The following is a 27,309-nucleotide window of genomic DNA, read 5'->3' as shown; positions in this document are numbered from 1 at the left end:
CTTGGGGAGGGTGGGATTTATACATCACAAGCCTGTATCCTCTTTTTCTTGGCAGGTGAGATGATCACCAATCATATCCAATAGAGAGTGGTATTTAATTTAGACTTTACCCAAATCACCCATTTATTTACAATGTGATGGTCCTTGGACCACATAGGAATACATAGGTCAATTTTCCTCAACGCTCTCCCTTGCCACCACCCCCAGTCCCAGCATAAACTCAGAGTCACTTTTAGAATTTAGTTTGGATATTAAATGAAGTTATAGTTGCAATAAAGTATCTTCTGAATTTGATTTGCATACAGTCCTCTGCGAATAATATTGGGGAATTTTGAGGAATATTTGGGTTTGTGGCTAAGTCGGTAATCTGAGTTTTGAAGCTATGAAAATATGTGTGGATTTCTTTTCTCCTACTTCATGAGTGTTGGAAAAGACGTTTCATGGCATGAGTGCTCACCTATGAAATGGACTCATGGGCATCTGTCTACTTTGGGGAACAGAAGGCATCTGATGGATGGGAGGAGAGCACCTGTGAATTCAAAGACCATTTGCACACAACATTCATTACAAGTGGGTTTGCACAAGACAATGCTTTACTTAGTTTCTGGAACCAAGTATATGGAACAGTCTGGCTTCAGAGATGCCTAATAGCTTTTGAAAAGTGTTATGTTAGGAGAGAAACATCCAGGATTTCACAGAACAGTTGCTGGAATTAACCACTGAAGGAAGCTGCGTGCTCCAGCTGCTGGTGTAAGGAATAGAAAGCCACAGCTATAATCTTCTGGGAGCAGCTGCTGAGAGTTATCACAGCACCATCTGTACTAATTAGGTACTATCCATCTGCAAGGGTTTTACTAGCTCCCAGAGGGTGATCTAAGAAGGTAAGGCACAGCTCCCGCTCTAGGTGATCTTGCAATCTGGAAAAAGACTGAGCCATCTTAAGTGCTTCACCTATGCAATGGAAATAGCAGTAACTGTCTCACAAAGATTCCAGTGTAAATTAAATGCTGAAGTTTTTTTTACAATATGAAACACTTCATCCTGGACCATGGTAAAAGTCTCAATAAGTATGTGGTTGATGATGATGACTCTTATCTCTTCATTGTAAATCAGAAGATATAGAATAATCTTTTTGCTTTTGATAGATCAATAATTGGACAACCCTGATCAGGATGTTTGGTTCGGTTGCAGTGAAGGGGACAGGGACACCATCATGAGTTCATTGGGAGCATCTTTATTTTTTGCATTATCCCAACTGGAAGCTAGGGGTCATGGTTTCTTCAACCATTTCCAGATATTGTCACCATTCAAGCATGGGCATGTGTGTGTGTGTTTCACATTCATCCAAAATATTAGAATTGCTTACTTGGCAAGTTTTCAGAATGTGTCTGGGAAACAAATATGTGACTCATGTGATCCATTTTCCTGGGTGACAGGCATTTATTGAGCCCTCAATCTGTGCCAGGCACTGCATTAAGAATATTTCATCTCATGTAGTGTTTACATAAACTATGCAACCTGGGTGCTAATATTAACCCTATTTTATAGATAAGATGAGTGCGGCTAACTTTCTCAGTAATGCAGCTGATTGTTACTAGAATTGGGATTTAGTGCCAGCTGTTCTTATTCTAGAGGTCACATTTTTAGCCATTATGATTTTGAGATAGCTTGATGGATGGTCTGAGGTTTTCAGAGCATTAGGATTATTGATTCTAGTCCATGTGTTCAATCTTAACTTCTTGGAATACTTTTGGTTCAGTAGACATGGAGTAATGGAAATGCTTTTCCCAGGCACGATTCTGTGGCACCCTGATTAACTGTGACTCCCATGTATTGAAACACACGGAATGTCCATCCACCCCTACCACAGTTCCTGATACCCACCCGTTATAATCTGCCGGGTTAAGCCCAGGAGAGGTTAGATATTTCATTGTTAATCTACTCCATCAAAAGCATTTAGCTGACTCTGCATCCAGAGTCCTGAAGACCACCTAGATGTCAATCAGTTGGGGAATGAAATAATTAGTTAAAATGTAGATCTAGGTCCCAGCACGATGGCTCATGCCTGTAATCCCAGCACTTTGGGAGGCCAAGGTGGGTGGATCACGTAAGGTCAGGAGTTCAAGATCAGCCTGGACAACATGGTGAAACCCGTCTCTACTGAAAATATAAAAATTAGCCAGGTGTGGTGGCAGGTGCCTGTGATCCCAGCTACTTGGGAGGCTGAGGCAGAATCACTTGAACCTGGGAGGCAGAGGGATGCAGTGAGCAGAGATGGCACTGTTGAGCTCCAGCCTAGGCAACAAGAGTGAAAACCCATCTCAAAAAAAAAAAAACCCCCCCCCCCAAAAAAAAACCGTAAATCTATAGGTCTCACTCCTAGAAATTCGGAGTCAGTTGGCCTTCTTCATGGCACAGGTATCTGCTTCTATAAGAAAGTGCCCCCAGTGTTTCTGACTTATGTTTCTGTATCATAATAAAGAATACTAGTATATATATAAATCAATTTGCCAGAAAATGTGGCCTTTATCCTTAAAATTAGAGTTGTGTTAAAAAATATAGACAGAATGTTAATATGATCAAATATAAATGATAAAATTTAATATAATATATATAAATTTAAATATATTCATTCCTTTTCTGATATTGGACACATGCTCTTTTCTAGTTACAAACATCTAACTTGCCTGCTGTGACCATTTTATTTCAAAGTGTTTTCATGTCTCAATTTTATCATTTAAAGTTCAAGAGATCCAAACGAGGAGAACAGGTGTCATTCCCATTTTACAGCCAAGGAGACTGGGGCTAAACAAGGTTAAATGACCTTTTAAGTTTCTAATTAAGTCTCAGTTTGTAACTACTGATCTTGGGTCTGTTTATGTGACAGGGCACTGCCTTAAATTGCAATCAGAATGGTCTCTACTATATAGAGACCACTGCAAGGGCCAGGCATTAACTCCCAGGTTAGAGGACAACTAAAATGACCCGGATAAAGGAGGGTGTCATCTGCAGGCACCTTGGGTGTGAGGCTCACTCTGAGAAGGATGTCCTTTTGCAAGTAGCACATCCTTCTTTAGTTGTTCCCAGCTCTGCCTTTGATATTCATGCTTAAGTCCAAGCCAGAAGGTAAGAAAGATAACATGAAAATAACTCAGAAATCATCTAGTCCAAACCACTCATTTATTCCCAAGGACCAAGTGGGAATGAATGATTCATCCATAGTGGCTAAAACAAGTTAGTGACAGAGCCTGTGCCAGGATGTCTGTCTGCTGAGGCTCTGTGATAAGATGGAATAAACTAGATGCAGAAACTTTGAAATTTTCATCTGCCCCTCATTGGCTTTGTGGCTTTGGGTAAATCACTTAACATTTCTGAGCCTCAGGCTCTTCATTTGTGACAGGAGGAAAATAACCAAGCGCCTCGTGCCAGTTTATTAAATTACCTATAGCATTTCACAGCACCTGGTCTCTATCTCAGGGTAGGTCTTTGGTGAATAATGGTTTTCTTCTCACCCAGTCTCCCTTTATTTCAAAGCTCTTCTCTCAGGCCTAGTCTAACACCAAATAACTACCACAATATATATTGACTCTTAGATGCTGTCATATTTGTAAAGCAATATCTTACTACTACATATTCATGAATGCAATTCAGGCTCCAGGGCTGCAGCCTTTGACTCTGTAAATTTAGATCTGGATATTAACAAAAATTTCTGCAAGTGTCTCTGTATTATATTAGCTAGAAGCAGGAAGGTAAACAGGCAGTGAACATGTAGAGGAAACTTTCTTTGTGCTTATTTTAGGGAGCAGTAGAAGAAGCAGGAATGCCCGTATGATGAACTCCTATTGAGTCAACAGCACCCCTGTATTGTAAATGCTTTGGGGCTGGGACTGTCACTATTCTATTCACTATTTTTTCTGCAGCAGATAGCACAATAGCTGACATATAGTGATACACAGTGACTACTACAATGCATAGTTAATGCATTTTTTTTTTTTTTTTTGAGACAGAGTCTCGCTCTGTCACCCAGGCTGGAGTGCAGTGGCACGATCTCAGCTCACTGCAAGCTCCACTTCCCGGGTTCAGGCCATTCTCCTGCCTCAGCCTCCCGAGTAGCTGGGACTATAGGTGCCTGCAACCACGCCCGGCTAATTTTTTTTGTATATATATATTTTTTCAGTAGAGATGGGATTTCACTGTGTTAGCCAGGATGGTCTCGATCTCCTGACCTCGTGATCCGCCCGCCTCGGCCTCCCAAAGTGCTGGGATTGTAGGCGAGAGCCTCCGCACCCGGCCAGTTAATGCATATTAATGATGGGAATCCCTGACTTTAGCTCTTAATAGTTTCCCATGTTTTGTTGTTGCTCATTTATTTCATTTTGATTACTCTTGTTCCTTTAGCTATGCTTTAACCTCCTAAAAGATGGTTTCTGATAAAATTAGTCACAAAAGTAGCTTCAATTTCTAAAGTATCTATTTTTTATAACAGGTCCTGTGGGGCACAATCCTCTCACATTCTCTATGAAGTGAATTATTATTCCCATTTGACAGATGAAGAAACAGAAGTTAAGTAACTTGCCCATGATCACACATCCTGTTGATGATAGAGCCAATGGTTGAATTCAAGGCTTGTATTCTTTGCCACCATGCTTCTGCTCTATCTGATACAGTGTTTCGCAGAGTCTGCATTTGCTAGTGTTAAATATAAACCATGATTAGCAGAGCTGGGTAAGGTAAAAATCTGACATGAAGAGTGGGGCTTTCTCTCCCTGCTTTCATTCTGCGCTGCCGTTATGCTATTCTAGGGCTGCCATGGCCTTGGGTCTCCATTACCATATGCTATTTAGGCCTGTCTATCCCAGAAAGTGCTTTCCTGCACTTTTTCTGACAAACTCTCTTCCTGAAAATTTGTTTTGTTTGGTTTTGTTAGCTGTCATTTGTAAAATGCTCATGATGACCTAGAATCTTTATTATAATTGTTTTATAGAATGCATTATTTAGTTCTCATGCTAACCCATGAGACGAGTGTTATTATCTTTCCCATTCTAAGGATGTGGAAATTGAGACTCAGAAAGTTTAAGCAACTGAGTCAAGGTCATAGACATATAACTCATTGCACTGTAACTTTCTGTTTGTTCTTTGCTCCTGGGTCAAGGTTCTAAATGCAGAATGGCTGCATGGGCTACTGATATAACCATACCTTAGAGTTATTGTTTTTGAAGATTTTAAATAATCTCTCCCGTTTGATCTTCACACAATCCCTAAGTGAAGGCAGAGCAACCTGGATTAAAAAGTCATAAATAACAAATAGTAGCCAGTCTGGATGAAAGGCCTTGGTCTCCTGTCTTTATCAATCACTTCTCACTGCACCATCAACGTTTCAAGTGTTATTTCTGCATTTAATCAGGGGCATTTCCCCAGACCAGTGTCTGAAGGTAGAAATTACTGATCCCATACTTGGACCGTAGGGATGTATTTGTCAGAAGTGGTATCTTTTGTGTTCCTTCAGCCTCACGACCACATTAACTGTCCTATTTCACTTGAAGGCCAACCTTCTGTTTAACCAAAGGTAAACTGACATTGAACTTAGGTTATGATGAAAAGGATTAGGGTATATAATCTTTTAGAGACAGGAGAGTTTGGGAATGGAAACTCAACTTCTGACTGGATGTGGTAGCTCATGCCTATAATCTTAGCAGTTTGGGAGGCTGAGGTGGGAGGACCACTTGAGCCCTGGAGTTTGAAACCAGCCCGGGCAATATAGTGAGATCCCATCTCAGAAAGAAAGAAAGAAAAAGAGAGAGAGAGAGAGAGAAGGAAGGACGGAGGAAGGGAGGGAGGAAGGAAGGAAGGCTCAACTTCCTTTTAATAAAGAATGGTTTATTTGAAATTCAACAGTTTGTTTAAAATATTCATTTATTTTGTTATACAAAAGCGAATTTAAATTCTTTTAAAAAATATTGTACATATTATGATTTCATTGAATTAGGTTTATATTCTATTTATATATATTTGTTTCTATTTATGTATTTATCCTTAATAAGTAGAAAGACAGTAGAAATGATGTTCAGCAAACACTAGTGCGTTTTTATCCCCTCCTCGGGATATGAACTTTACAGTGATTTCTTTTAACTCATTTTTTTGGTATGCTTTTGCATTGCTTATTTGTTAAAAGTTTAAAAAAATATTTTATTTTCAGAAATCATTACTAAAGAAAAAAGAATTAAACTAGTGTAGTAGTTTCCTGTACCTGCTGTAACAAATTATCAGAAGTTTGGTGGCTTACAACAATTAAAATTTATTTTTTTACAGTTCTGGAGATCAGAATTGTCAAATCACTATCGCTGGACCAAAATCAGCAGGATTGCACTCCTTCTGGAGAATCTGTTCCTTGCCTCCTTTAGCACTGATGGCTGCCAGAATTCCTTGGTTTATGACTACATAACTCCAATATTCATGGCCAGTATCTTCACATTATCTCTACTCCATCTGCACATTGTCTTCTCTGTATGTAGTCAAGTTTCACTTGTATAAGGATACATGTTATTGAATTTAGGACCCACTTAAATAATCCAGAATAATCCATCCATCTCAAAATCCTTAATTTAATCATATCTGCAAAATCACCTTTGTCATGTAAGGTAATATTTACATGTTCCAAGGATTAGGACCTGATATTTTTGGGGGCCATTATTCAGCCTACTACAAATAGTTTCAAAGGGAGAATAACAAAGAAGGATTCCATACTTAATTTTTAAATGAATTTCTGCAGCATGAAACCTTAATTTCATACCCTGCATCCACTGCATTCATCTATATTTAGATAAACTGTCTCTGGCTAGTCCTAGTTTGCATCCATTGCTTATGGAATTAATATACTCTCTGTACTCTTAGCCATGCCTAGGTTTCTGTGATAAAGTATATGGTCACTCTCCATATGCTGCAGCATATATCCACAAGTCCAGGTGTATTAGTCCATTCTCATGCTGCTAATAAAGATATACCCAAGACTGAGTAATTTATAAAGAAAAAGAGGTGTAATGGACTCACAGTTCCACATGGCTGGGGAGGCCTCACAATAGTGGCAAAAAGCAAAGGAGGAACAAAGTCATGTCTTACATGGCAGCAGGCAAGAGAGCATGTGCAGGGGAACTACGCTTTATGAAACCATCAGATCTCATGAGACTTCTTCATTATCATAAGAACAGCATGGGAAAAACCCACCCCCATGATTCCATTACTTTGCCCCAGGTCTCTCCCATGACACATGGGGATGATAGAAAAAACAATTCAAGATGAGATTTGGGTGGGGACAAAGCCAACTCATATAAGCAGACTCTTTCAGGCTTATGGGAATAGTGGTTTTAGAGGCAGAGAATCTCACTGGGGACAATGTGTGGTCAACACATTCCACTATAGACTGGATGCAAAACGGGGAGAGAAGCTGCCTCTCAAGGCAGATGCCAATTGACAATGAGAAGGTATCTTAGCAGATCAGGGCTGGAACCCAAGTGACTCCCCTAATGGGTCCGAGGATGTGTATAGGCAGAGTGGCTGACAACAGACATTTAAGCTGCTGTAGAGTCTTTTGCTTTAACCTAGCTTTGTAATGGCATCTGCAATTGCAGAGCAAGAAGAATAAGGCCATTCATCTTCTGGTGTTCTTCGCTGGGCCACATGGCCATGAGAAGACTCGGCATCTTTTTCATTCCCCACAAACACCATTAGTAAGTATGCTTGATGTTGGGATGGCCTCTGGAATGGTGCTCCTAGAAGGCTGCTGCTCTTTCCATGCTCATATCCTTTTGCTCATGAATTATTCAGTGAAACTTGGATAACAAGAACAGACTATGGTGGGAAGGTGCTCGGAAAGAATTCTTCAGTCTGTCCTATTGCAGATAATTTGTGTAAAGAGTTGACTTCAGAAAGTTTTATTTGGTTTATCTCTCCCCTCCCCTCCCTTCCCCTTCCCTCCCCCTCCCCTCCCCTCCCCTCCCCTCCACTCCCCTTCCCTCCCCTCCCGTCCCCTCCCCCGTGAAATGGTCTTCTTCATAAGCCTAACAATAGATACTACTATTATACCCTCTCTGTAGATAAGAGATCTCAGATTCAAAGATATTAAATAATGTACCCAAAATTTACTCAGCTACAGGCCGAGCTGGAATTTAGCCTGGTCTGTGTAATTCTGGAGTCCACACTGTTAACCATTGTACTTTACTCCTTGTCTCCCAAAGAGTATAACAATTTTAACATGGACAACCTTACACAGGGGATCACTAGACACCCTTCCTCTCTTTCCTCTTTCCTTGACATACAGAATAAAACTTAGTTTAATTGGACTGATTGAAATATGAATGCTTTAGTAGAGACTGAGTTGGACCAGAGTTATTTCTTAGTCCTGGCAATGTGTGTGTGGTCTAACTGGAAAGCTCTGATAAATGTCTCTAGGGTAGATTCTTCTGGATTCAAGGTCAAGGCAAGGAGTTGGGGATAGTTCATTAAGCAAAGCAACGTTACAAATGCAAGATTATAAAATGCTCCTTTGCCTTTAATTCTGATTCATTTCCTCTGGTCCCTAATTTGGACCTAGGGTTTCCCCATTAACCATATAAGTGAGATTAATAACTTAATAACGGCAGAGAATATAAAGTACTTAAGGAATAGCCTTGTCCTGATGAAACATTATTATTGGTAGTAAATGGTGGAGTAGTTAGTATTTATATAGTCTTCCACTTGGAGTGTACATTTGATTACTCATTCTTATACATATATTATAATCCCAATAGTTGCATTTTTGCTCTTTTATTTGCCATGTTTGTATTTGCAGCAATTTAAATCTTTTTAATATTCAGCAAAATTAATGTTGATGAAAACCTGTGGCTTACTGTGTGATGTGGTGATTCATTTATTCATAAAGCTTTTGCCTTCTTTGCTGAGGCTCTGAAACCCAAGCCTCCTCCATCATTAAAAGCCTGAGTGAGCTGTTTGCATGCATCAACCCTAGAATTGAAACAGAAGAGTTCCCTTATCCCCCTCAAAGGACATGTGACAGGGGTGTGGCTCACTCCATCTCTTACCCCTACAGCTCAAAACCCTAGGGGAAGCATGCAAATGGGCGGGTGCAGAGACCGTGGGAGTGCTTTTGGGCTCCGCTCCCATGGCAGCATTGAGGGGTGGGTGTCTATGACTCCCAAAGCCCAGGTGGGCATGTGTTACAGTGTGCTCTTTCAGCTTTGCTGTCTACAGATGGCTTGTGTTAATCAGCTCAATAGATCCTCTGCCTTATTGCAAGGGCAGGAGGCCAGTGTGATAGCCTGAGTTCTTGCCCAGTGTACCAGAAAAATTGGATCACATGTGGGCTGGAAGGATGAATTCAAAGTTTTATTGAGTGGTGGAGGTGGCTCTCAGTGAGATGGATGCGGAACAGAAGAGGGGGATGGAGTGGGAAGGTGATCTTCCCCTAGAGTTAGGCTGCCCAGTAACTGGACTCTTCTCTGACCACCCCAGCCAAATTTCCCTTGGCATCCAGATATCCTTCCTTTCCTCTCGTTCTTTGTACGTCGTTCCACCATCACTGGTCTGCCGGTGTCTGCTGGTGTCTGGTCCTCTGCCCCTTTCGATGTTCAGCTGCTTGTGTGTGTGCCCACTAAGGTCTTGGGTTTATATGGGCATAAGATAGGGGATGTGGCAGGCCAGAGTGGTCTTGGAAAAACGCAACATTTGGGCGCAAAAACAGGAATGCCTATTCTCACTTAGGTCCGTGGGCATAGGCCTGATGGTACAGCCCTTGCCAGGCACCCCACCTTTCTCTACCCAACACTTCCCTGCTCCCCTCCCATATCAGAATCATCTGCCTTTAGTTAGTGGAGAATCTAATGATGCCTTGGTATTGTTTGGTTTATTGAGAAGCCCCTCTACTTGGAGGAGCGTCTCCATTAGGGGAATTCTCCTTTTCTGACTGCAAATTTGATTTTGATGCCATGACTTTTCAGTGCCTTTAAATAGGTGGATTTTCTTTTTTTCTGTAAGACAGCAGAGCTCTCTTACCAGTTTCTGATTGTAGCTTTACCTGGAAATTACCAAATTAAGGGTGTGTGGGTATGGATATAGGAGAGATAATTGGTTAGGGAGTATTCTACCAAGATATAGATACAACAACCTGGTGAGGACCCTGAGAAATGGTGCAAAAGCCCATTTAGGATGATTCTTAGAAGCATGGGAGCAGCCATGACCCACTAAGTAAAGTTGAAATGCTAGAGTTGCCATGGCAGACAGTGGAGGAAGGGACTGAATGGCTCAGGGAAATGGACATGCTGCACTATATAAGGCCACAGTACCCAACAGATGGTCATGCTTCATGGGTATACCTAGAGAATACACTGATTACCAAAGCCATCAGGACTAGGGAAGCCACCCATGCTGAAACTGGCCCAATTGTCTCATAGAATTTATATTTACACATTTTTATAATAAACATAGAAATTGACTTTCCCTGGTCTTAAAAGTTGAAACTTGCATTTGTCTTATCTGAGTTCCTTTCTCAGGAAACTCACTCTCAGGCAAGGAACTGAAACTCACTAGATCACTGCATCCAGATAATGAGATGCCAGACTCCTCATTCATCGTGATTACTTCCTTACTCCTCCCTAATTCCTGTTTTCCCATGTTCCCTGCTGCCTAAACACCCCAATTTTGCCCAGTTAGGGAGATGAATTTGAGACAGATCTTTTATCTCCTTGAATGCAACATTCGAATAAAGCCTTCTTCCCTGGAAATACTCATTGTCTCATTGATTGACTTCCTGGGCAGCAAGCAGCAGGACCAAGAGGGAACCCCAGGCATTTTGGTAACAGTGTCACTAACAATGGTCAGGGCTAACTCTACTCTGCAATCTATGACTGGGAGTAGGAGAGAACAAGTCTCACTGAGAGCAATGTGATCAGAGAACCCTAAAATTATAAGTGTCCAGTTGGCAGCCCTGAACCTCCAGTAGCATGTATGCCAAGATTTGAAGGAGAAGCTGTTACAGAAAAGTGCCAGGAGGCCAGGCATGATGGCTCACACCTATAATTTCACCACTTTAGGAGGCCGAGGTGGAAGGATCACTGGAGGCCAACAGTTTGAGATCAACCTGGTCAATATAGTGTGACCCCCAACTCTACAAAAATAAAAAGAATTACCCAGGCATGGGTGGCTCATGACTGTAGTCTCAGCTACTCAGGAGGCTAAGGCAGGAGGATCACTTGAGCTAAGGAGTTTAAGGTTGCAGACAACAATGATTATGCCGCTGCATTCCAGCCTGGGTGACAGAGAGATACCCCGTCTCAAAAAAAAAAAAAAAAAAAAAAAAAAAAAAAAAAAAAAAGAAAAAAAGAAGAAGAAGAAAAGAAAAAAGTTCCAGGAGACTAATATGCAACAGAAAGAAAAGAGTAAAGGGAAGGCACAGTTGGGAGCTTACAAAGAGGCACTCACCTCCAGGAGCAGAAAGAAGGGCACAGAAAGTTTAGAACTAGGTACTGAGTCAGAGTGGCTAAGCTCTAAAGATTAAAAGCCCCACCAAGGAAGGTCTACCTTGCTAAAGCCTACTGGGAAAAGAACAGGACCCTTTCAAGGGAAGTTTCACTGCCCCAGCAGCCAGCAAAAAGCTTTCAACTCTTTCACTTCTGGGATTGCTTCACACAGAGACCTACATTCCCCAAAGGTATTCATGCCTTCCTGGGGTGGCCCATATTCTGTGACCAATTAAAGCAGGGCTATAAAAGCCCAGCCCTTTTGGCCCAATGTGGGACAGCTCAGATAGGCCATATGTGCTCTCAAACTTCCAGTGAAGTTGGCCAAGACCTTGTAAACCTGTCTCATGGTTAGACTTCTGCCTCTCCTCCAACACTCTCCCACAGGCGTTGGTTTTTAATAGATATCCAGCATGTCAAACTGTGTCTTATTTGCTTCTGGAAAACCAGCCTCCAACAGACCCTGAGAAACTTCAGGTCCACCTATCCTTTGGATAGAGTTAATATTCTTCCTTCCCGCATGGTAAGGAAAAACCCCTCAGTCTGAAGCATGGAGTGCCCTGTATAAGCAAGAGAAGAAGGTCCATTTACTGAAGCAGGCCCGTTGTGAGGCACAGTCCCACTTCCCCATCTAGAAGCCCTGTTCCTCTTTTTCTTGATTAGGTTCTGTGCCTAAACACTGCTTTCTGGAAGCAGACAGATGGAGTACCAATTGTAGAGAACTCGGTTTGCTTAAGCTTTGTAATTCTTAGAATTTGAATGAGTTAATCACACAGGCATTATGTTAGGTCAAAGAGTTCCCAAATATGATGCCTTCAGAAGGCTTCAACACTCATACCTGGGAGCTGCCACATGTGAGAACAAACATATGACCTCTTCCCGGGCTTTGGGTGGTATTCTTCAACCAGTTCTTAGTGTTGCCTCCTGACACTCACCATCCCTTTACTCTGGAGATGAGAGAATCACATGATTCTGAATTCTTTCATTCATTTACCCCTGATCATTGAAAAGTGAAAATACAGCACAGTCTGGCTGGGCAGTGGCCACCGTACTTGGGGTTGGTGTCCAAGAGGGGCAAGAATTGCGAATGCTTCCTTTGGTTTCTAATTTGGAAGATGGCAGTTCTAACATCTTTGCTCTTCTCTGCCATAAAATGCCATATGGGGAGGTGTGTGTCATCTTAAGAGCTGCTACAACTCAAGGCTTCAGGCTTCTACCATTTATAGCACTGAGTCAGATTTAATAGGTCCCTGTTTGACAGATTTAGAGTCCATGAGCTCCTGGAGAAAGTTCATCCAAAGGGCCTGAGGATGAAAGAATTTGCCTGTCTGCAAAGAGCAGTGACTGAAACATTTCCACACAGAGTCTTCAGCAGGTTATATAATAAATAAATCTGTCAGAAATCCTTACCTTCCATGTGTGTGAAATTATGCTAGCTTCTTTTTTCTTTATTGTCACTTTGTTGTCATTGTTGTTTTGAGACAGAGTTTCACTTATGTTGCCCAGGCTAAAGTACAATGGCGCAATCTTGGCTCACTGCAACTTCTGCCTCTGGGGTTCAAGCAATTCTCCTGCGTCAGCCTCCCAAGTAGCTGCAATTATAGGCATGTGCCACCATGCCTAGCTAATTTTTGTATTTTCAGTACAGACAGGGTTTCACCACATTGGCCAGGCTGGTCTCAAACTCCTGACCTCAGGTAATCTGTCTGCCTTGGCCTCCCAAAGTGCTGGGATTATAGGCGTGAGCCACGGTACCCGGCCATTTATTGTCAGTTTGAATTATGCACTCTGTAATATAGATAGATCAACTGTTCATAGGTGGCTACTGGAGCCATTGGAAGACAGAGATAAGTTTTATTTTCATGTCAACCTGCTCTGATTCAGTGTTTAGAGTGACATATAAGCAGGCATCAAGTTAAAAAATAATCCATGTTAAGTAAATTCAAACCACTTTCCATCATGACCAATGAGATGTAATCTGTACTATTGACAGCACTCACGGCTGCATTGATTTTCAGCCAGCTGAAAGCTGATGACACTATATTTGACACCAACTACCAAACTAGTTATAAACCATCTCCAAGGAGAAATTATATAAACTACAGTTTGTTATGTGGAGCTATGCTGCATTTCTGAAAATAAATGAATTTAGACATAAGTTATCTACAACAACAATTTAATAATTAACACTTAATGATGATTAAGAACTCTTGCTATGTACTGCTCTTCATATTCCACACCCTACTTGCCAGTTGTTCTCCCAGAAGAAAAAGTACGTTTTTCTTATCCCATTAAGGCAGTATAGGCTTGTGGCAGGCCTGCTACTGTGTGTTCACATGCTGAAAGTTTAATGCACTATCACATTTAATTTGTGCAGAACTCATTCAAGGTAAATATTATGACCGCCAATTTACAGATGCAGAATATAAGCCTTACGGAGGTGATAAAGCTTATCCAAGGTCAGACAACCAGTAAATGAAAGACTTATTTCTTATTTCAAATACTGGTCACTGAAATTGCAGAATGCTGGTTTATTTTCCCTTAGCAGGGTCTGCACTGCATCAGAGAGATGCATTTTTTTTCTTTTTTAGCCATCCCATCAGCCAAACCGAAAGAGGTGCATTTTATGGAGAGAAACTATGTCATCTATTAGTCAGATTAGATGCAAGGTGGCTTATCTGTAATGTTCCCAGGTTGTTGCGGATGCTTTTGCTTATGGTTTTCTTGGATAATCCCAAAGCATCAGCTAGTGTGAAGTGAAACTTTAGAAAAAGAAAGCTTGCTCTTTTTTTCTGAAAAAAGATGAGAGAAGAAAGCTTGCTCTTTTGGCTCCTTCAAATCTTTGCTTTTAGAATTGGCATAGGGTTTCTATTCTACTTGGCAACTAAGGAAAGCAAGTGCAGATGAGAGAGGAGAGCCATGGAAAAACTACAGAGAGGCTTCGTGAGAGTCTAGGAAGAGCTGAGGGCCACACCTCTGCAGCATCAAGACCTGAACCTCCAGAATGACAGCTCCCAGGTGTCACTGTTCTCTCAGCCTCAACTCTCTTTCTCATGATCTCTCTGGGTTTCTCTGCACATTTATTCCGTAATTTTGTCCTAATCTGAGGCCTCTGAAACTTAATTTTTTATAACAGTACTGTATATATGGGCTGATAATCTCTACTTTCATGAATCTCTCAAGTCTTCCATTTGGAATTAAAATTTCACTCCTGGTAGAAGGGTCCTGGACTTGAGACATAAACTGGCCAGTCCGTAGATAGGTAACCCCTACTCAGGTACTATCCCTGGTCCAGTAAGCTGGATCTGGGTTGGGAGAGATTGGTAACAATGTGGTCATGTGTTATATACTGCACCCTCTGCAGGATATAGTGGCTACAGACCTCGATAATAGGGGGGCCTCAGTCCCTGCACATCAGCCCTGAATTTATTCTATACTCCAGTGCCTCTTCCTCTATCTGCTTCAAGCCACTTCCTCTATCTGCTCTGCTTAGTATTAGCCCCCTTGGGTGTCACTCTTCCTTCTCAATAGCCTGTTGGATTGCCAGTACAATTTCAAGTAAGCCTCTTAGACCTGGCACTCCTTGAGATACTCTCTTCCACACACATTCTTGAGCCTTCTCTAACTATACCTGTATTAGTCCATTTTCACACTGCTGTAAAGAACTACCTGAGACTGGGTTAATTATAAAGAAAAGAGGTTTAATTGACTCAATTCTGCATGGCTGGGGAGGCCCCTGGAAACTTAAATTATGGCAGAAGGCAAAGGGGAAGCAAGGCATGTCTTACATGACAGCAGGAGAAAGAGAGTGAGGGGAGAAGCCCCACACTTTTAAACCATCAGATCTCATGAGAACTCACTATCGTGAGAACAGCATGAAAAAAATTCACGTCTGTGATCCAATCTCCTCCCACCAGTTCCCTCCCCTGACATGTGGGGATTAAAATCCCCCACGAGATTTGGGTGAGAACACAGAGCCAAATCATATCAATAACAATTTTTTACCTTTTTTTCTAACAGATTTTGCTTATTACTACTACTACCAGTGCTACTATTGTTGCTGCTCATACCGATAGCTGACATTTATGAGAATTCATAAAATGTCAGGCACTGTTCTGTTCTTTTCCTGCATTATCCCATTTAATCTTCATGGAAATCTTATGTGGTTGCTAATAGTATTGTCCTCATTTTATATATAATAATGTAAAGTTTTGGTGAGAATTCCTATCTTATCCAAGGCAGCACAGTGTCCAGACTGTTTCCTAGGTGTATCTGGCTCTGGAATTTATCATACTCCTAAGCCGCATGTTACAGTTGTAACTGACAAATGACTGGCCTGTTTATATCTAAAGCTGACTAAGTGCCCTGCTTATGAGGAACCACCTTTTTGTTTCTGCATGTTTAGTATACATCAAAGCCTTGTCTCTTCAACTAGACTTTGTGCTGTGGGAAGGAAACATAGAACATGTCTTTGGTGTCTTCTACAACACATCCTAGTTGGAAGGACAAATAAACTCACATATACTTATGGTCTGTCTACCTCTACATTTTTTTCAGCTTTCAGTCCCATCAAAAACCAAACTTTCACTGTATTTTTTCTCTTCTACAATCCTAATGTTGAATTTCTAGAGACAAGACTTAGGATTATTCTTCTGAGATCTACATGGCCAAAGATTCTCGATGATAGTGCGCTATCATCTGCCTAATACATTTATTCTGAACTGGTAATGATAGAAACAGAAAAATGGAATTTTATGGGCCAGGCTGTTCTGATAATTGATTTATTTATTGAAATTGAATAAGAAATAAAAATCTAAAAATTAACCAAATCTAAATAAAGAAAACACACATTTGGCCCTACTGCACTAAATAGTAAAACTAGCACCTGCCTCTTGGAAACACTGCTCTATTAACGTCTGGAAAGGAAGACTCTAAAACATCTTTTCATGATTATTGACTGGTTGAATATCAAGGAAAAATGATATCTTAATTCTACCCAATTCTGCTTTTTCCCAGCAAGGTAGGCTGGAACATGCACTGACCTCTCTGTACCATGCCTGCCAAGATAATAAACATGAAAATGCAAGAATGGCTTTGTCCATAAGCTGGTGTGTCCCTAGCCTCAGTCATGGGATGTGTCTGAGAAATAGATTTTAGGACCATGAGCTGCACAGACATATGTGGATTTCTCTTATGTTAAAGCACAAGGTTTGAGGAAGATCAGGAAAAGACCCAGACATAACTATCTGAGTTAATAGCTTTCTCCATCAGCTTGCTTTCTGAGATCTTTCCTCTTATCTTAACCATGTATAGAATTTCTACTGAAGGGACAATTAGACCAAAGGCCAGGGATTGATGCTGGCTCTTCTAATTACCAATCATATGACCTTGCTAATTAATTAGTTTTTTAGTCTCAATTTAAAAATATATTTTTATTATTTTTCATAAGGGGCTAATAATCTCCATTCTATTTTCCCACATGACTGTTGTGAGGAACACATAGGATAATAAATGTTAAAGACCTCTATAATCTTATAAAATCCCAGACATTATTATTATTATCTTTTTATAATTTCCATCTACTCTTCTGGCTACTAAATTCCTTAATGCAGTAATGCTTTCTTTATTCTTTTGGTCAACGATGACAAATCTTAACTTTTTTCTGAAAGAAAATTCCTGCCCCCTACCCTCTTGCACCAAGAAAACAAAAGAAATAAGCAGAAAAGTTCTCCCATCATTGTTTTGACATCTTCTTTAAGAACATGAAATTTGGACTTTCTCCCCTGTTATTCTGTTCTTCATTCTATCTTCATCTCCCCAGGCTGGACAGAATACCTGAAAATAGTCCACAGAACAGTTTTTTTTCCCTATAGATAGACTTCACTTCCTACTTCCATTCCTCAGTACACAAAATAATTGAATTTAGAAGATGCCTTCAATGATGACTGAAAATAATCTTTGGGTCATGGTGAACATGTGGGTAAGTTTTGAACAAGTGAAGTTTGTTGTCCCAAATCGTTCCAACAAATTAAGGCTCATTTTGCTTGTGCCTAACAAAGAACTTAGATCATCAGTGTTCCCAATCCCCCATTAACCTGATTTGGTTGATAGAAGTACTGGTTGGAGATAGCATGATGGGTAAGACCAGGGGTTTTAGTGTTATAAACCTGACTTTAATTCTAGTACCACCGATCATTAGCATCGTAGCTTTGGGCAAATAATTTTAACATGTGGAACTTCATTTTCCTCATCCCCCTAAAAATGGTGTTCATGATAAAATCCTCATCACAAGTTGGTTGTGAGTTTTGAGTGATACATAGTAGCTCAATGTCTGATGCAGAGTATGTCCACACAAGCTGTAGCTGTTATGTCATTACTGCTATAATTAAGTGCAGCGATAGTCATTACTACAATTAAGTGATTCACTAATGTACTTAATAATAGCAGTAATGATATAATATCTAAAACTAGTGAGGATATACTCCACACCAGACATTGAGATACTATGTCTCATTCAATACTCATAACCACCTTGTGATGAGGATTTTATCATGTTGATTCAACTTTGAATCAACATTTCAAAGTTGATCTGAAACGATGAAAATCTGTGTCTGTTCAGGACATCCAGGTAGCTCCCATCTTCGAGGCAGCTCCATATGACCTTTGCCCTGCTCTACTTTTTCCCAGGACTCTCCATGTAAGTGGAGCCACCAAACCAGAAGGAATTTCTCCAGGGGTTCCTGAATGTTCAGTGCCTGTGGAGAGCTGTCCTCAATAAGTCAGGCTGAGTCCAGGAAATTTTGATTGCATTAAATAAGAGCCTGGATCACTGAAGTGCCTTAAATCATAAAGCCCTGCTCTGTAAGTACAGCCTGGATGATCTCTGGCAAGGAACAGGGAATTGGAAATTCTAATTTTCTCCAAGCAATAGTTCATTTATAATTGATAAGGTCCAGGACATCACCATCATCTACCACCCTAATTTAATAAAATATCTTATTAATGAAAACAGTCATGCTTGAAACATCTATTGATTCTTAAGGCTATCATCATGGACCAAGTGTGCCCCAATTAATTACATTAGCCAGATATTGACCTTCTTGAGCACAAGCAAACCAGCAAACCAAACAACTCTCTGTGAAAACTTGCAAGTGAAAAATGGGCAGCTTTCAAAGCCTATAGAAGCTGCTTAACCCATGTCCACCAACCCTGTGTAGATTTAATGTCTGTATGTCAGCTTGGAAAAGGAGAGCTAGAGTTTAATTACTTGATGTTGATCTTTTATTTGAAAGAGTACTTGAAACCTAGGGAATAAGGGTATGGTTGTTTCAATGGACACTTGTCTAAGAAAACTGGGATGAGATTTGTGTGAATGCCAGAATCCCAAGACCTCCAATGCTGCTTCTGCTGGGGTGGAGAGCTCTTGGAAAAAGGTCCTAGGCAGAGTTTGATGGCTGTTTCTCACAACTGCAGTTTGAGGAACTATTTGAGGAAGTGTTCTTCAGCGCATTTGAGAAGTTATTAGGTACTTGCTTCAGTGAAAATGATCTTTAGACATTCTTTGTACTAACTGAGTCAAAAGAACTTCTTTCATAAATACATATTTACTTGGGAAAATAAAAATGAAGCAAAGTAACAATTTGGTACATAATTACATAGGACTAGGAATCATAAAGAAGCATATGAAACCTGACATAGTTAACTTCATTACCTCGTTAGGCCATCACAAGAGAACCTTGGAAATAGGCAGCATGAGGAAATAGGTAGTACATTACTCCTCAAAGAGTGTCTACAGTCAAATGGCAAGAAAATCACTTGGGGTGGGGTGGTGGGTGGAGGGGGAATGAGGGATGGGCTGGGACTAGGGTCTACTTGTTAAAAATATGTTGGGTCTGCGTGTATTTTTCTTTCAGGAGGTAACTACCTGCAGGGAGATGATGTTTTCTGCTGTTATTTCAAGGGTGGCCCTTTCCTCTAAGTTAAGCTCCAGTGTGGCCTGTCCTGTCCCAGTGCCTCTGAGAGCACTTATAAGTCTTTCTCATTCTAGGATTCATTTGGCAGACCTGCTTGTTTTGTTTTGTTTTGCTTAGATGTATTTTTTCGATGTATTTGTTTTTATACTAAACTGTATCCCCTAGTTTTGACTTTATGGTAGTAAAGGTTATATTTTGAAGTCTATTGGCCTTACTCTTTAGTTTAGAACCCAAGATAGAGCAGACAACTGTTATGTATTGGGTCTCCTAAGAACCTAATCCATTTTGCTGGTTCTTTCCATAGTTCAGCCTGCATCCCATTCACTCATTTGTACCGAGAAATGCACTGACACCTGCGTACTTTCTTTGATCCGTTCACAACTAGCCCATTCACTCTGTTGGAGACTCAACTATTTCATTTGATAGTGATATTCTTCTAGACACTGTCCACTGTGAGTGTTAAATTATCTTCTCTTGCAATTCTTTTTCCCTCTGACAACTGTACTTACACACCTTTCCTCTCTCCTCAGTACAGGGTTTATTTATGTTTATGTTTATTTGTTTTTAGCAGAAACAAGTTTGTTCATCAGTCATAATAGGTTTTCTTTCTTCATTGAATGGTACTTTGAAATGATGTCCCTTAATTTACATCCCAAGAGACATACATGCAAACTTCCTGGCAGGAGGAGTCTCTTCCTTTAAGGACCAGGGCAAAGAAAGGCTACTTCCCTGACCTTCCCTATTATTTGCCAGCCAGTCAGTTGCTCCTGCCATTCACCTTCCAGGAGCTGTGTTTTTAATGTTATTGAAAGCTAATGTCTTGTATCTTATATAAGTAGTTTGTATGTTATTATATCTCTCGCTAAGTTGAAGCACCTTAGATGGGGAGAGCTGAGCTCCCAGCTGCTGTGGCATTTTTGACCAGAGCCACATCTACCAGGTAGTATGAAATAGATGACAGGTGAATATGGACAGCTTAAAAGTTTCCTTCCTTTGAAATAGTTGGAAACATCTTTGGGAGGAGAATTCTGCATCAGAACTGGCAGTGTGTGCAACCTAAGAGGGCTTACCCATCTTGTGACAATCTGTTTTTGTTTATGCATGTTCATCCAAAAAAATTCATAAGTTGGGATTTTCATTCATAACTACTGTAGCTGAGAAAAATATTTTTATTTGGTGCCAGCTCAGGCAAGGACCAGGCAGGAAGCTACTCATATGACATCATTATGACATCATATTAAAGCAAGGCAACTTGACTACAATTAGTGCTGAAATTATCTATAAACTGTTATTATATATGCATTTATGTTATTTATAGTACACTTTATTCCAGCCTGGTACTATATATTATATGCCTCACTGTATTGTAAAGTACAGTATATTGTAAAGTGCAAGGTTATTAACCTGCAATTTCACTTGCCATTTTATTGCATGACATTCTGTTGTCTGTTTGGTATGGAAATGTTAAGCCTTCTTAGGTTACTTGTCTATTACTAGTTAATTTCTCTGAAACTTAACAGGCTCTGATTACAACTGGTGAAGCAGGTGTGATCTGTGCTGTAAGCAACTGGCTTTCCTTAAACATCTGGAGTTGCTCCAGCATGAGTGCAGGCGTGTTTAACTGTGTCTCCTTCCTCATGTTTGCCCTTGGTTGTTAGTCTTTCCAGAAGTGAAATACATGTTTCCCAGTTATGGGACTTTAGAGTTCTTGGCACCCTTATGGAGAGCCCTTGGAATGTGACAAAATGAATTGTGGTAGACTCTGTCAGCAAAATGCTACTTCTAATTTTGAAGCCAGTATGTCACTCAGCTTTGGGAGGTCTGATTCAGTGAGCTGAGTGTGGTTAGTATGTGCAACAAGTCTAGACTTGTGGAGGGGTGGTCTCCATGTTGTTAGTGTCTACCACATAAACCTGTTTGATTAATACAGTGTACATCCAAATTTGTCAAGGCTAGCCATCACTGGGTACACATGGGCTCAACTCTGTGGATGCATCAAGACAAATTTGCTTCCACTTACTGTCAGAGTGACAGAATATTCACGTGTCTAGGAAGGAAGTATTTATTGAGTTCCTCCTATCAGTGTGCCAGAAATTGCTGAGCTAGGGATTTTTCTGAGCTAGGGATTTTTCATTAGATAACTCAATCCCCAATTCTGAAAAGCTAGTATTATTAAAAAGTTCATTATACACCCAAAGAAACTGAGGCTCAGAGAAGGTTACTTATCCAAAATTACACAGTTACCAGGCAGCTGAGCAAAGGCTCAAACCCAGTTCTGTACTCCAGGGCTCTCTGACATGTACGCTCTGATTTTCCTTTTAGCACCATTATATAAAATTTTCCATGGGTGAGTTGTTCTAAGGACAAATTCTGTAAGTGTCCCTTTCCTCTGCTTAGTCCTGTATTCAACACATTACTTAGGCCTTTCACTCAGAAGGCAAGCAGGAGAAAGGGGAGGCAGTACAAGGCAGTCACAGTGAAAGTCCAGCTCTTGGTCAATCCTGGGGAATTAATTCTTCTGAATAACAAAGTTTTTCAGCATGCCCATTATTATTCCCTTCATATTAAAAAATAGCTTTATTTGATTTTTGAATGAATTTTACTTCCTATCTTTTTGAGTAGAACCATTTAAATATGCATTAAAAAATCTGCCTTCACCACAAGAGTATAATCTCATAATGGCTATGACTTTGATGGTAATATTAATTATGCTTCCCCCTCCATCTACAGCAATGCAAATGACATACTAACAATGCTCAGTAACTGTTGACTTAATGAATAACTATTATAGTAATTATTTATTATACTGAAACTTAATATAGTATGCCTTTAAGGATGAAAGTATAAAGAAAGCTATTTGTTACTTATTTTAAAACTCTGTTTCCTCAGCTTTCTTGTGTCTGTTTTGTTTTTATATTTTTCAGTCTCCTTTACTGTCAGCTGTTACCACTCTATAATTATTTATTAGTGTTGGGCATGTGTCTACCAATAGGAGGTATCTGCTGCTTCCAGTAGGAAAGCTATAGTGAATTAGGCAACCAGCTGTCCCACGCTATTCAAATTGTGTGAAGGTTTGAAGCCTTTCCTAAGAGTCAGCAAATACATTTAAGTGAGAGTTCATGGCATTCTCCACAAGAAATGGAGCTTTGAGTGCTTGAGGATACAATTTTTAGCTAACTTTTTGGTCTAGATCTGTTCTGGAAAGTTGACACATAAGTGGTCTGAGAAGACACCGATGGTGCACTGACTACCTGCCCTTAGCCCTTATATTTTCACTGTATACTGGCCCAACTTCCAATGCCATTCTTGCCAGCGATGGTTAATTTTGTGTCAACCTGATCGGGCTAAGAGATGCCTAGATTGCAGGTAAACATGATTCCTGGTTGTGTCTGTGAGGCTGTTTTTGGAAGAGATCAGCATTTGAATTAGTGAATTGAATAAAACAGATGGCCCTCCTCATTGTGGATGGGCATCATCCAATCTGTTGAGGAATGAGATAGAACTAAAAGGTGGAGGAAGGGAGAACTCACTAATGGAGTGAATGGAATGGAGACATTCATGTTCTTTTGTCCTTGGACAAACATACTCCTGTTCTCAGGCTTTCAGACTGAGACCAGGACAGGACTTACAGCATCACCTCTTTCCAAAACCCAATTCTAAGGCCTTCAGGCTCACACCAAATTACACCAGTGGCTTTTTTCATTCTCCAGCTTGCAGATGGCAGCTTGTGAGACTTCTCAGCCTCCATAATCTGTGAGCCAATTCCTACAATACATTTCTTCTTATATATGTTTATATGTTCTATTGAATTTATTTCTTTGAAGAACCATAACTAAAACACTACCTGTCTCTGCCTTAGTCTTTCTCTAACCACAAGGACCTGGTTTGCCTGTGGACTGGACAGATCGGATGTGTTAAAGAATTGTCTCTCTTAAGGAAGGGTGGGCTCTCATCCAGTGACTGACAGGACTGTGTAAATAAGTACTCAAGTTCCCTCCCCAACTCGAATGGGATAACTCTGAGGTATATATTCCTTAAGAAGTCCTAGACTTTCCTGGTGTGATTATACTCCAGTCATCCATAATGCCAACTTGCTTGATAACTCACCTCTCTTTGTTCCTATCCTTCACTGCCTGTCCTTCTATTTCTCTCTGCATGTTGCCTGAGATTACCTCCCCCCACCTTCAAAAATACACCACCCTCACTTGGATCTTTGCCTCAAGGTCTACTGTCTACTTTCTGGAGGAATTCAGGCTAAGACACAGAATTACAAGTAAGTGAAATGTCACCGTACTTATTACAAGGGAAATTATGCAATTTGAAGAGGGAGGAGACTAGTGGCTAAATGGGAATACTTGAATGTATTCAGTTTTCATTATCCAGGCTGCATCTACTTTACTGAGAATTGAGCAAGATGCACATTTTCCTGGTAGACATGGCATTCTTGCTACAGTGTGGATTCGGAGTTGATGCATATGCTTTATGTAATCTACCTGATAGGGAAATGGCTCTGAGTCAGCATACAAGGTGAAGGAATGTGAGCAGCTGTTCGGATTTCAGCATCAGGTTAACACCTCAGAGGCCAGGAATGAGTTTGTTGGCACTTGCAGACGTTAGAAATAAATGTGACATTGCCTGAATAAATCATTGGTCAGCTTTTGTCAATGATACAGGAGAATTTTCACTTCTTCCTTCCCTCAAGATGATCAGGGTCAGCAGTTTAAAGAGACAGTACTGCCAAAGGAAAAATTAAATTAAAGAAAGTTAGTGAAGAAAGAAAATACTTTAAAAATATCCTTTCAGCCAGGCATGGTGGCTCACGCCTGTAATCCCAGCGCTTTGGGAGGCTGAGGCGGGTGGATCATGAGTTCAGGAGTTCAAGACCAGCCTGGCAACATGGTGAAACCCTGTCTCTACTAAAAATAAAAAATTAGCTGGTCATGGTGGTACATGCCTGTAATTCCAGCTACTTGGGAGGCTGAGGCAGAAGAATTGCTTGAACCCGGGAGGCGGAGGTTGCAGTGAACCAAGGTAGCACCACTGCACTCCAGCCTGAGTGACAGAGTGAGACTCCATCCCAAAAAATAAAAAATAAAAATAAAAATAACTTTTCATTCACCACACACTTGTCTTTTTTCAAAGCACCACCTTCAAACATAGGAGGGGTAGAGAAATTTGCTTAGAATTCTCCCTCTGTGAAAGGAGATCATGAAACCATTTGTGAACTTCATTGCAGGAAAGATAGCCTTCAACAAATGGTGCTGAGAAAACTGGGTATGTATGTGCAAAACAATGAAGCTGGACCTCTTCTTCATACCACACACAAAACTTAATCCAAAATAAATAAGATTATTAAATGCAATAGCTAAAACTACAAAATTCTAAAAAGATAACCCAAGAGTAAATCTTTATGAACTTCGGGAAGGCAACAGTTTCTTAGGTATGAAACAAAAGCAAAAGTGATAAAATATAATTTGTACTTCATCAAAATTAAAAACTTTTCAGCATAAAAGGAAACCATCAAAAATATAAAAACACACACCACATAACAGGAGAAAATATTTACAAATGATATATCAGAATATGGACTTGTATTCAGAATACATAAAGAAGTCATAATTCAATAATAAAAAGACATATAACTCAACTAAAAATGGACAAAGGGTGTAACTAAACATATCTCCAAAGAAGATATACCAATGGCCAATAATCATATTATAAAAATACCAACATGAGTAGCCACCTGGGAAATACAAATTAAACCCACAATTAGCTGCCACTTTATTTCCATTAGCATAACTAACATCACAAAGACAAATATTAACAAGTGTTTGGCAAGGTATGGAGATACTGAACACTCATACATTGTTGGTGAGGGTATAAAATGGTGCATCCAATTTAGAAAATAGTTTGGCAGTTCCTCAGAATGTTAAACACAGAGTTACCATGTGACCCAGTAAATAAACTCCTATCTATATGCCAATAAGAAATGAAAACTTATGTCCACACAGAACTTTGTATATGAAAATTCATAGCAGTGTTATTCATATTAGTCAAAAGGTAGAAAAAGCCCAAATGTCTACCAACTGATGAATTGAATAAATATGATTTACCCATTTGGTGGACTATTATTTGGCAATAAAAAATAAGTACTGAAACGATATGGATAAACTTTGAAATGTTAGGTGAAAAAAGCTAGAAAAACCACATGTTGTATAATTCAATTTATACAAAATGGCCAAAATAGATAATTTATAAAACAGAAAGTAGATTCATGGTTGCCTAAATCTTAGGAAGGAGGGACATGGGAAGCAATTGGCAAGTAACTGCTAATATGGGTTATTTGGGATAGGTGAGAAACATTTTTAATATAGATTGTGATGATGACTGCAAAACTGTGAGCATATTAAAATATATTGAATGTGATACTTTAAGTGAGTGAATTGTATGGTATGTGAATTCAAGCTCAATAACACTGTTAAAATGTTCATCAAATGTTTAAATACAAATATTGACAAAGTATTCTGTCATTAATAACTTTTGTATAAATAAAATGTATGACAAACAGTAGCATACAATGTTGGAGTGAAAAAATGAAAGTATGCTATTATAAGTTTCTAAACTAGGTATGCAGATACTCAATCTCAGCACTATTGTCATTTTAGGCTGGGTAGTTCTATTTTATTTTTATGGGCTGTACTATGCATTGTTTAGCAGTATCTTGGCTTCTACACTCTACACAGCTAATACCATCAGCACCATGCCTACTCCCACTGCCACCATTTGTGCCAATAAAAAGTGTCTATAGATATTGTCAGTTGTCCCCTAGCAGACAAAAATTATCCCCAGTTAAGAATACCTGCTATATATGAAGTGGCACAATATTATTTGACTATGATATATTTGTTTCCTCTTTCTGCTATAATAAATTACTGACAGCTGTGTGATTTAGGACAATACAATTTTATTCTTTTATAGTCCTGGAGCTCCAAAATGATTTTACTAGGCTAAAGTCAAGGTGTTAGCACCACTGTGTTTCTCCTGGAGGCTTTAGGGAAGAATCAATTTCCTTGCCCCTTTTAGCTAATAGAGTCTTTCTTTGTTATGGCTCCTTCCTCTATTTTCAAGCTCAGCAGTGTAATGTCTTCAACTCTCTTTCTCTCTCTCTCTTTCTTCCTCTCTCTCATGCTTGCCCCCACTTCTCATTCTTGCTCCCATGCTTGCCCCCACTTCACATCTCCTTGCCTCTGCCTCTCTGTCATAAGGACCCTTGTGATTACTCTGGGCTCATCTGGATAATCCAGGATCATCTCCACGCCTCACTTTTTTAACATACTCACATCTCCAAAGTCTCTTTTACTCTTTAAGGTAACATACTTATAAATTCTGAGGATTGCGACATGAGCATCTTTGTGGGGCACTATTCAGTGTATCGCAGTAAAATATGATAAGTTAAAGACATATAATGTAACTCCTAAAACAAGCATTAGAATAACAATGAGTTATATATTTAACATTGTCCCACAGGTTCCTGAGACTCTGTTTTGCTTTTTGTCTGTTCTTTAGGTTAAATAATCTCTCTGCTCTATCTTCAAGTCCATGGGTTATTTTCTCTTCCAGCTCAGTTCTATTATTGGGATGCATATACTCTAGTGAGTTGTTCACTTACTGTATTTTTAAACTCTAGAATTTCCATATAGCTTTTTTTAAACAAATAAACAAACAAACAAACAAACTTTATTCCTGTGATAGTCTGTCTTGGATGTCATTATCTTAATACTTTCCTTTAATTCTCTATGTATTTTTTGCAAACTCTAATTTTACTTCTC

Source organism: Pan troglodytes, chromosome 8, assembly GCF_028858775.2.
Source record: "Pan troglodytes isolate AG18354 chromosome 8, NHGRI_mPanTro3-v2.0_pri, whole genome shotgun sequence".
NCBI classification, from domain to species: domain Eukaryota; kingdom Metazoa; phylum Chordata; class Mammalia; order Primates; family Hominidae; genus Pan; species Pan troglodytes.
Note: the sequence above shows the minus strand (reverse complement) of the source record.